Source organism: Macaca nemestrina, chromosome 3 (genome assembly GCF_043159975.1).
Source record: "Macaca nemestrina isolate mMacNem1 chromosome 3, mMacNem.hap1, whole genome shotgun sequence".
Taxonomy (NCBI): domain Eukaryota; kingdom Metazoa; phylum Chordata; class Mammalia; order Primates; family Cercopithecidae; genus Macaca; species Macaca nemestrina.
Genome location: NC_092127.1, coordinates 95,042,439 through 95,054,886, shown reverse-complemented (window position 1 = coordinate 95,054,886; position 12,448 = coordinate 95,042,439).

Genomic DNA, 12,448 nt, shown 5'->3' with positions numbered 1-12,448 from the left:
TTGACTGGGCAATAGAAAACTAATTTCATCAGTTATTACATACTTTTGGTGAGTTTCTCTGGAGTTCCATTATTTGAAACATTGGTGTGACTATCATAGAATTTTTATGTTTAATATTATGTGATCAACAACATATATTGACAGATTTATCAAGGTTTGCCTGTTTATAATTGTCATAAGTAGTTCATGCAAATCACAACTGAGAATTCTAATTTTGTTTCCTTTTCATTCAACTTAAGTTAATAATTCTATCACTAATATCTAATGTTCAACAATAAGCTGTATATCATGTGCAGTTCTAGTCTCATAAAAACAGTACATTGATGTTTGTTTAATGCCTGATGTAAACAAGTTTACATATTTTAACAGTGGTTAAAAAAATAGATACGTTGTAGTCAAACCTGGATTTGAATTACTAATCAACTATAACAGTTGTATGATTATGCCTCAGTTTTTCTTTTATGAAATAGAGATAGCAATGATAATTATAGGATTGCTGTAGGGATTGAATTAGATATTACTTATAAAATTTCTAGCACTATGGCACATAGTATTCAAGAAATGTTGGCTATGTTATTGAAAAAATATGTTCAGAAATGCTCTGATGGCTTCTAATCAGTGTCATGAATATTGTAAAGTTTTACCCAACCACGGAATCCACTGGCTGTGATAAAATAAGTTTGTTGACTCTTGTGCAGAGATTATAGAACCAACACCTGTTGCCTAACAGTAGTGGGACTCATACCAAATATCAATGAATGAGTAACTGCCCTAAACAGCTATCACAGCCATAAGGCAGTTGGTTCTATAGTCTAGACCTGTTTAAGAGTTGAATCAAGTCACCTGCCGACTATAATAGCCATCAGGAGAGTAATACAAAATTTAATCTTAGTGATTATCTGTTATAACATGACGTGATATATATATTGCCTTCCAAGTTCTTGCTTGAAGGACATTTTAGCAATGGTACCTGGGAGTGATTCAGAGTTAGGGATTGTATTAGTCAGGGTTCTCCAGAGAAACACAACCAATAGGAGAGACAGAGACAGAGAGAGAGTGGCGGGGGGGTAGATAGATAGTTCTATTTGAGAATACTGCAGCTCCTGTACTCATAAGTCCCTAATGTCCTTAACCACTTCCCATAAAGTGGCAGAAATAGATCATCTTTTCATTATTTTCAAGTGGTCCTGGAAGCAATGTTCCCTCCTAGAACAACTCTAATCCTGTCAGTGGCACAGAAATAACTATATTGGTACACTCAGAGTTTATTTAATATATATTTATTGTGTTCATTTGTGATTACATGCATTTATTTGGGCTTAGTCTGAGTCTGTTTTTTTACTTCAAATTCCCAGTAGATAGAATCTATATTTTCTACTTTTTTTCCTCTTATTTCCTAGGTATTTGGCATAGTGCTCTTCAAAAGCACTTAAGTATTGGTGAATAACAAAGGGTAGACCTGTCTAAAATGCATTAAAGGATCAATATATCTTTAATAACTGAAGTGGTTTATATTTCTACCTTTTTTATTTTAATATGGATCAAAACATTTAAAGACCTACTATGCTGACATGTTTTCAAATAGCAAATATGAATAAGTAAATCAGTAAATTAATGATTGAGAATAGACACGAGATTTTCAGTGTCCTTCTAAAACTCACAGGCAATTATTGCAAACTAATATGTTTAGTCATTAAGACTAATGATCTTGGCAGGACACACTATAATCCCAGCTACCCATGTAGCTGAGGGGTCAGGACCACTTGAGCCCAGGAATTCAGGACTGGCCTGGGCAAGACCCAGTCTAACATAGCGAGACCCAATCTGAAACAAAACTAAATTAAACTAACAGTCTTTTTGGCCTTCTCAAATATAAAATAAAGTGTAAACATTACCTTACTTTATATCTAAATGGTAGCTGATAAACAGGATGAGGTTCCCATTTGCCCCCAATGTAGAGACTATGTTGATCATAAAATAAGCACAAGGATTTAAAACTTCAGTGAAATGTAGCCAATGGCTTCAAATAATTAATTCTGAATCTATTATCCTTGGATCTGAGAGATTGCTGAGACCCTGGATGTGTTAGAGGATTACTTCAATCAGGGGATTCATCCCATCTAAAGCCCTAACATTCATCAGGATCATACTAATTCTTTGAGGTAGTTTTGGGTGGGATGCCAAAATTTTTTCAAATTAGAGGCTGACTGACTAGTGAATCTCAGGCCACCCTTACTGCTCTAACAGTCTCAGTTGCTGACCATGAAGTGGTATTAAATGGCAGATGATAGACTATCCCATTTTCCACCCATGTTTTATCTACTCTCTCCTTCTATCTCTCCTAATGAAAATCTAGGCATTCTTCCAAATCTTGTTAAAATATCACCTCTTTTCTCAATTATTTCAGGAGTTATTTCCAAACATTACAGTTCACATGCCCATCATCTCCCTCATTCATTCAGCCATTTGTTCATCCAACAGATATTTATTAATAACCTGCTACATACCAGGCACTGTTCTTGACATTTGATGTGAACCAAACAGATAAAATACCTGTCTTTGTAGTGCATAATTTCTAATGGAAGAAAAATCAATTATTATTTTTATGGCCTCATATTAGTTTATTATTGCATTTGTCATGTTTATCATAGATAGTTGTTTATATGTCTTGCTTGCTGGGTTGCAAGGATGAGATAACGTTTATCTTTTCGGTCTTTATCATCAGCACTCAGGACATTGCCTGGCACTGCCACATAGGGAAGAACCAAAACATACAGCTTGGAGCCCCTCTATTACATTTATATTTGGTCAATATTTGTTTTTGTTATATCCTATGGCTTAAGAAACTAGCCCAAGGCCAGGGGTGGTAGCTCACTCCTGTAATCCAGCAATTTGGGAGCCCAAGGCAGGAAGATTGCTTGAGGCCAGGAGTTTGAGACCAGCCTGGGCAACATAGCAAGACCCAATTGTACAAAAAAATTGAAAAAAAAAAAATAGCCAGGTGACATGCACCTGGAGTTCTAGCTATTCAGGAGGCTAAGATAAGAGGATCACTTAAACCCAGACACTCAAGGCTACAGTGAGCTCTGATCACAACACTGTACTCCAGCCTAGGTGGCAGAGTGGGACCCTGTGGAAGGGAAGGGAAGAGAACGAAGGGAGGGAAGGGGAGGGGAGGAGAAGGGAGGGGAGAAAAGAAGATAAAAGAAAAGAAAAGAAAAGAAAGAAGAGAGAATAGAAGAGAAAAGAAAGGAAAGGAAAAAAAAGAAAGGAAAGAAAAGAAAAGGAAACTAGCTCAAAACTTAGTCACTTAAAGCAACACTTTTATTTTGCTCACAATTTTGTGGAACAGAAATTTGGAAAGGGCTCTGCAGGGTAGTTTATATCTGATCCATATGGCTTCTGTTACAGCTATGGTGGTTGGGGATGGAGAATCCTCTTCCAACATGGCATCTATTTTTTCTAATAATTTCAATTTTTATTTTAGATTTCAGGGGGTATATACGCAGGTTTGTTACTTGGGTATATTGTGTGAGGCTGAGGCTTGGGGTAAGATTGATTGATCCCATAACCCAGGTACTAAGCACAGTACTCAATTACTTTTCAACCCTTTCTCTCTCCCTCCCTCTCCCCTCTAGTAATCCCTAGTGCCTATTGTTGCCACAAGATGGCATCTTTATTTACATTTTTTTGTACCTTGTAGCAACATGGTCTCTCTCTTCACATAAGTTTTCATCCTGCAGAGGCTCTCCATGTGATTTGGGCTTCACAACACAATAGCCTCAGGGTAGTCACTTCTTACATGGTAGATGGTTTTTGAAGAGGGAGAAACTGCTAGGCCACTCAAAGGCTATACCAGAAATGGGCATAGCATCATTTCTCCCATACTCTAATGCTCAAAGCAGTCATGAACACTGCCATATTTAAGGAGGCAGAGAAACACCTCTTGATAGGGGAGTGTCAGGTTGTTCAGAAGGACAGTGGAATGAGTAATACTCTTGCAACCATCTGTCCACTTGTGCTGCTATCACAAAATATGAGACTGGGTAATTCATAAATAATAGAAATGTGTTTCTCACAATTCTGGAGGCTGGGAACTCCAAGATCAAGGTGATGGCAGATTCAGCATCTGGTGAGGATTCACCCTACTTCCAAGATGATGCCTTATTGCTGGCTGCATCCTCCAGAAGAAAGAAGCACTGTGTCCTCACATGGTAGAAGGAATGGAAGGGCAAAAGAGCCTAGTTAGTTCCTTCTAGCTCTTGCATAAGGGTATTCTTGCTATTCTTGAGGGCAGAGCTTTCATATCATAAAAAGGTCTCACCTTCTAATATCATCACCTTGGTGATCAGGGTTAATATATGAATTTTGGAAGGATACATGCATTCAAATCATAGTACCATCTTTGAAAAATAGTCTCTGCCATAATATATGATAGCTTGGTAATGTATTTAATTAGTCATAGTGTGTTTAGCGGAAGCACATCTGCATTGAAGTGCAATTTAATTTGTTATTAAACAAGAAACCTGTCCTCCTACTTCAAAGATTTGATTTTAAAATGCTAAATGGGTGGTGATTAAAAACAATGAGCAAGCAAGAATCTGAAAACTTCTAATATCAATATTTTTAAGGACACACATCTATTAAAGGGCATTTATCACATTTTTAAAACTTAAAATCTTTGACATCTAAATAGTGTCTACTCTAAGACCTACACAATTTTGATTTCTCTGATATGTATTTCTCATTCACATTTAATACAACTGTACAGTTATTGGTTAAGACATTCCTTGATTCTTGGACTGATTTGAGAAATTTCCCCACATCAGTCCCAACAGGAATAAGAAGCCCATGCACAGGTCATCTCATTTTCTACACTCTTTTCATAACATGGTATGTTATATGCCTTGATTTCTCCTCCCTGATTTATAGTCCATTGGGGAACTCAACTATTTATTAAAGATTGTGTTTCCCAGGAAATGCGGGTTATGTATATTCAACTGTGGTGTGTGAATGTATTTATATTTATGGTGTTTTAATTTAGCTCATCAACTTTGCATTACGATTATATGGCAAATTGTTCATTGCTCTTTGTGTTCTAATCATGTTATAGTGCATATAAGACTAATTGATACTGCATATTTAAAGTCAACATCTATTTGCTTTTAGTAATCCAGGGTGGCATTTATAACTTTGTTATAATCTGAATTAGTATGAATTTATTATCTTAACATTAGAAGCCTACTATTAGTTACATGACTAACAGTATTCATATGAGGAAAGGCATTATCATAATGCCTAATAACTTTGGGTTATTACCTGAGGTTGAAACGGACCTTCATTTATAATTCTCAACAAAACATTCAAATTGAAAATAAGCCAGATTTCCTTAGGAAGCTACTGGAATGTCTCTCTAGAGAGGAAAATCAACTGATAAAGCAGACTTTTTAAAGAATCAAATTAAGAGCTTTGGCCAGAAAAAGGAAACGTATATTTTAAAGTCAAATTGGATCTAAGGAGTTGAGGTAATTACCTTGAAAGCAAGAATCCTGTTCACCCTCTGTATATTTGCAGCACTGTAGGATGGGCCACAGGAGTCCTGTCCTGCTGACATTCATTCCACTGCTAGGACCCACTGAAGACAGAACCCTGTGATGAGAATGACATCATTTCTAAATGTACTTGTGTTTCCTGGGTGCCAACATTAATGGACATTACCAAAACCAAATCAATAATTTGACAATACTACTTGAAAACCAAGCTTCCTAGGGGTGTCTATACCATAACAGTAAAGGAAACCTAGGCCGCTAGAGCTGAACTCTTCTTGTCCATGTTGCTTTACAAATATTAAACAAAGCAATCAAAAACATTCCAATTAACTGTCGTTTATGCCTGCCTCAATACTTTAAAATCTAATTGTTCTAAACATTCAGAATAGTCAAGCTGAAATAATTGAATAATATCTTAAGTGAAATCTCAGGATATCTTTCTTCTTGTTAGTTTTAAAAACAGCCCTCTTGGCATTCCTAGTGCCAGATCTTGGTCTCTAATACTGTTTCCCACTAAAAAGAATAAGTCCCCCTTGAAAAAAATGACAGAGTCCACAAGTGGAACAGGAAATAGACAAAATGAGCTGAAATATCTTGTTACGCCATGAAGTAAGGAAGTGCTAAATATAATAATGGAGCATGTTACAAACAGTTGGGTGATGCTTGAAGGCATTCCATGGGTCAAATCTGGGACAACTGGAGCAAAAAATAAGTATGTTCTCTAATGAATTATGAACAGTTCTAAAAAGTTGGAATTCACGAGTTCACACCCATAATAAATAGATATGAAAATAAACAGAAGAGAAAGGAGTACTGAGTACTCTAATGTACATTGCAATACTGACTCATAAATGAGGAAGAAGTGTAGAAGCTAGAAAATCAGCACTTGTAATCATCATAGTAAAGATTGGATTACTCAGGAATGATCAACGGGTAACATACCTGGGGAGAAATTTTTATGAGGAGCAGATTATTTGTATAATCTTAAATTGCCTCCCTGTAGATTGTTTATTAGTTACAAGGGAAATTGGATATTGTACAGTGGCAATATCAGACAATATACGAACAGGGTGATCAATATTAACATTACCAATGAGGAGTATATGGACATGGTGTGCCTTCAATGACATATCCTGAGAAGGCCACAATTTCACTTATGTAGTATTCTGAGCAAGAACACCTAACGAGAATCTAATCATAGGTTAACATCAGATAAATGTCATATGAGAAATAAATATCTTTAAAAACAAAAAGATAAGAGATTGCATGCTTCAAAAATGTCTGTCATAAAAGGCAAAGAAAGGTTGTGGAATTGTTCTGGATTTTAAAATGATTATAGAGATATGACAACTAAATGTAATACTAGACTCTAGAAGTGAAAGAAAATGTATTGGGTCAATTGCCAAAATTGAAAGTATATGGATGGTAGATTTAATAAAGATATTCTGTCAATGTTAAAATTACTGAAGCTGTTAAATGAAGTGTAGTTACGTAAGTGAATACCCTATTCTTAAAAAATATCTCCTGAAGTATTAAAAGGTGGCTGGGTGCGGTGGCTCATGCCTGTAATCCCAGCACTTTATAACTTCATTCTTGCATGAATGTTATCTCATTCTACCTCTATGAAGTGGGGATTATTGCGGCATCATCTTAATTGTGCAACTGAGAAACTGAGGCACAGGGAAGTGGAAAACTTGACGAAGGTCACATAGTAAGAGGTAGAGCTGGTGATTTGACTCCAGGCTGAAACTGTTTACCCTTATCCATGTTGTTACATTGCCTTCTAGGGAACATGCAACATAAATAAACAGGGAGAAGTGTTAAAAGACTGTTTAAATTAAAAGGTGGCCAGGTGAGGTGGCTCACGCCTATAACCCCAGCACTTTGGGAAGCCTAGTCGGATGGATCATTTGAGGTCAGGAGTTCGAGACCAGCCTGGCCAACACGGTGAAACCCCATCTCTACTTTAAAAAATACAAAAGTTAGCCAGGTGTGGTGGTGCACGCCTGTAGTCCCAGCTGCTCAGGAGGCCGAGGCAAGAGAATTGCTTGAACCTGGGAGGCAGAGGTTGCAGTGAGCCAAGATAGCACCAGCTACCATACTACAAGCTGGGCAACAGAGTGAGACTGTCTCAAAAAAAAAAAAAAAAGATGGTAAAGGACAATAATACATGTAACCTACCTAAAATAGTTCAAAATATATGTGTAAATGTGTGTACAAGGCAGAAACAAGAGAGACAAAAAAATGAGCCAATGAGAAACTAAGTGAGATTAAAAATTAATAAATGAATCTGGGTAAATAAACAGTATAGTATAAAGATGATATTTGAACTATACTTATTCTTGCAACTTTTCTGAAAAATTTTTTTAAGCAGCTCTGCTGAAGCAGTATGTACAAGAAGAAAACGTTACTGTTTCCCACTGGCACACTCTCCAACATGTAATGAAGCATGCCTAAAGTCATCCTGCAGAAAACTAGGAATTATTGTGTGCCCACATTTCAGGTGAATTTGATTCCAAATAATCCAGTAGGCAGCCTTGGTAGTTAACTAAACTGCCTTCAAATCAAAGGCAATGTAGTACAGGTCATGGGATTGGGTTAAATGTAAAAAGCCTCGTTCTTAAGTCCCTAGGTGATACCTGACACACTCAAGCACTAACTTTGTAGGCTTGGGTACAGAAGATAAGTGAAAAGTCACACAGTGGTTCCTTTGCATTTGGCCCAGTAGCCAGGTTTAAAAGGACAAACAGGCTGTACTGCATAGAAGGTGAAGTGCTTAAATGTCAGAGCAGCATTGTTAGGAGCTATCTGTATGCATAGCAACTATCATGTGTTCCAGAAAAAACGAGAGAGAGTACATTTCATGAAGGGAAATGAGAATAAAAGGCTGTATCCTGTTTTACCATTCCCAAAAGACCCAGGAAAATCTTTTAACAATTTAAATGTTGTTGACTTTACTGACCTATGTATTGTGTTCATCTCAAAACCAAGGGAAAATATACAAAGTGTTTACATATTTATCATCTAGGGGCACAACAGGAAAGCCAATCAGCATTAGTCTTCATTTTCTTCATTTTCAAAAGTAGCATCTAGCATCTAACAAGTTTCTATGCACTCCCAAATACAGGCTTTTGTGAAAGGCTGGTAAAAGATTTATTTTCTTTAAAAAGACATGATGTCACATGAAATTGTTGGGTATTTTTTTCTTTCTGACAAGATAATTTTACTCTTTGTTTTTTTTCTTCCAACTTTTAAAAGTATATTTCCTTTACAAATAAAATAATTTAGCTGGAATTATTTGTAAAGTAAATTGGTTATTTATTATACAATGATGAATAATTATATTTTTTCCTCAATAAATTGAGCATCTTTGGATGAGATCAAGAAGCTGTTCAAGCTCAAGTGGAAGTAACAGGGAGAAGTTTTAAATGACTGACGGCTGAAATTGTCATAAGAGAAAGGAGATAAAGAATAGCAACACTCACCTGCTTGGATCAGATGACTGGGCACCCACCACACAATCTTAGGTACCCCTCAGAGCCAGTTCCACAATACTCTCTCGCTTTATAAAGTTCTTTGTTCAAAACGGTGAACTTTGTCACCTTCTGATCTTTTGGGTTGTTTTGAGAGGTGAGAAGATGGCAGTTTGGTTAATTCAATGAAGCAGAGGTGGAATAGAGATGAAAGAAAAGTCAGGGCCTTCGTTAGCCTCAGCAAACTAACGCAGGAACAGAAAACCAATCACTGCATGTTCTCACTTATAAGTGGGAACTGAACGATGAGAACACATGGACACAGGGTGGGGAACAACACACACTGGGGCCTGTTGTAGGACAGGGGAGAGCATCAGGAAGAATAGCTAATGGATGCTAGGCTTAATACCTACGTGATGGGTTGATCTGTGAGTCAAATCACCATGACACACGTTTACCTACGTAACAATCCTGCACATCCTGCAGGTAAAGGACAGTAACACATGTAACCTACCTAAAATGGTTCATGATGTCACATAACTGCACATCCTGCAGGTTTGTCATAAAGGTAACAAACACGTACCCCAGAATTTAAGATAAAAGTTGAAGAAAAGAAAAAAAAAGAAAGAAAGAAAAGTCAAGGCCTTAAATTGCAATCTTCTCTCTCTTAAAAATGTTTTAAAAATATTTTTTCCCTATGACAAGTCACTTTATTTCTTTAGGATTGTTTATTCATATTTAACATGTGAAACCTAAAGAATATAACTGTTGAAATGATTAAAACATTTTACATGAGTTTTATTTAAATAATAAGTCAATTCTGAGGCATATAGATTTGAGTCAAAACTCCCACATTTTTAGTTAAGTTTCTCTAAGCAGGTTACTTTGCCTCAATAAGTTCCAAAGTTTCCTAGTTTATCAAATGGAGATTATTCAAATATCTATCTCATAGGTTTTCTGAGAAGACTAATTAGATCATGAAAAGGATCTGGAAAATAGTGTAAACTGACATTATTGGTTGTTTTCATGATGATATTAAGGTCATTTGTTGGTCTTCCATCAGTTATGGTGATGAGTCTGCTCACTGCACTTGAACTGTCCTTTCAAGACTCCTTGTGCCTTCATTGTGTCCTTCTTTTTTCCAGGTGCTATTAGAGAGTCTCCAATACCTTTGGGGATTAGATATTTATATGTGTGGTTCTTCTTACTTGTAGAACAAGTTCCTCCAAGGAAGGAAGGGTGTCTGTTTCATCTCTCACCCTTAGCAAAGTGCCTGGCCTGCATTCAACTCAAAACTTGTCAGTATTAATTAGGCACTAACAAACGCTAAGTCCTGTGACATATATCCAATTCTTGCATGAATGTTATCTCATTCTATCTCTAGGAGGAAGGGATTATTACAGCATCATCTTAATTTTGCAGCTGAGAAACTGAGGCAACAGGGAAGTTGAAAACTTGATGAAGGTCACATAGTAAGAGGTAGAGCTGGTGATTTGACTCCAGACTGTTTTTCCTGAAACCTTCCACCCTTATCCATGTTGTTACATTGCCTTCTAGGGAACATGCGACATAAATAAACACTCGGACATGCTCTTGTCCTGCAGGGGCAAAGGATAAGACCAAGAATATATGTTATAAAAAACAAACCAAGTGAAACTTCCTGGGGCATATATGTATACCTTGGTCTCAGAAGAATAAAACAAAAGGGTTCTCTTCCCATTAGATTAAGTAGAGAGCAATTATTAATCTTAAATGAGAAAACTGAGTCCCAATAATGCAACCATTTATCTCATATTATTCACTTGATTCAAGTTAACCATCCTCTGGTCCAGAGGCTCTCAAATTTTAATATGCATCAGAATTACACAGAAGGCTTGTTAAAACACAGACATGAAGACCCCAATGTCAGAGTTTCTCATTCAGTTTATCTGGGGTATTTGCACTTCTAGTAAGTTCTCAGATTATGGTGATTATACTGGGCTGGAGCAGTGTTCCAGTGCAAAGCTCAACCTACACACCTGTACTGCGATCCTTTGTGATTCCTTGAGTTTTGGCATGAGAGGATGACATATCAAGAGAAGGTAGTAAGTGCGGCGATCTGTGGGTTGTGCAGGGAAGAACCCTGCATTCTATTCCTGGACAGATTTCTTTGGAGTCAGAGAAGAAATGCTGCACAGAACTTTCAAGAAGGTAGGCCACAGTCTCATACATGAATTTCCACACTTTCATGGTGCTTAGAAGCAACAGAGATATTTGCACACACAGCAAATCATAGTGGAAAGTGATAGGAGTGCTGGCCAGTCTGACAGCGTTCATGGATGAGAAGTGGTTAGTAACTTGCGTGGGTGAATGGGAAGAGGCCATCACTCCACAAATGATGCCTTGATCAGGTGCACCCCACTCCAATGCCTCAGACTATGTGACCCCATCCAATTTAAACAAATCCCATGCTATATTATAGGAGACTCCAGATTGACAGAGAATAATTGTCTATCACACTAGAAATTAGTTTACACAGTTGAATTTTTGGATGGAGAATTATATTCAATAACAACCTAAAACAGGAGAGCTCTAAGCCTACATAGTTAGTAAGGAAACCTAAATGGCATTTATCATTTCAGGAGGAAACACAAAGGTTTTAGGAATTCTAGGAAATATTAGTAAGCATCAATATATGAAATATAGGTTCTTACAGGGACTCCTACTAGATGGCTTGCATTATTTGGGTCAGATACAGTTTTTCTTTCTTTATCTCCTAAAGTCTTTTCCATTTTACACCAAAATTTAAGTCTTAGAAAATCACACAGACATACCTAAAATTCTAAATGGTAATTTTTAAAATAGTTTCTTTCCGATGTTATTTCACTATTCTTCTCCATTTTCTACATTCCTTCCCCAGACAATACCAGGGTGTAGTTAGTACTACACTTAGGGAATTATAGATCCCAAAATTGGGTATAAACTCATATCAAGTTTTTAACATTTTTACTGTAAACTGCAGTGATCCAAATTCTTTACTAAGGTACTCAGTAAAGTCTTGTACAATATAACTTTGCCCGTTTAATGTTTCAAGTTTTAAAGGCTGTGAAATAAAACTTAACCAAAAGGAATTAGAGAAATATTTATTCTTCACTAAGGGTTCTTAGTATTTGGCTTTTCCTTCTTGGGTGCAAAAAGTTTTCTTCTCCAGTTTTTTAGCTAATTATTACCTGTTCCTTGCTCACTAGACAACTGAAAATACAGCTACTTCCAGGGATCTTTGACATCCAGGTAGACATCTTGGGAACACTGATTAAACTGATAACAGGCCATTTTATAAGGCCCTAAAAGCTACTCAAGAAACTAACAAGGTCCATTAGACTTTCTGTCATGCATATGATGGGAAAAAATATACCACCATAAGATCCACTCAATTGTCCTGCTGCG